Below are 226 nucleotides of genomic sequence, written 5' to 3'. Positions count from 1 at the left end.
AGGTTTTGTTTGCTTTCAAAAAAAAAAAAAAGGACTTACACACATTGTCTTGATGTACTTGAAATGTATTTAGCCGATTTAAACTGAAAGTTCCCCTGGGCTCCAAGAGTGGATGCACCAGCACCTCAAAAGTAAAAGGCGTCATTTTGCAATAAAACGTAGGCAGCAACAGCGCCTCCCTTTGGTTTACTGGCACTACAGGCATATATACATGTGTGAGGATAAA

Source organism: Nanorana parkeri, unplaced genomic scaffold, assembly GCF_000935625.1.
Source record: "Nanorana parkeri isolate BGI_ZX_2015 unplaced genomic scaffold, ASM93562v1 scaffold880, whole genome shotgun sequence".
NCBI classification, from domain to species: domain Eukaryota; kingdom Metazoa; phylum Chordata; class Amphibia; order Anura; family Dicroglossidae; genus Nanorana; species Nanorana parkeri.
Note: the sequence above shows the minus strand (reverse complement) of the source record.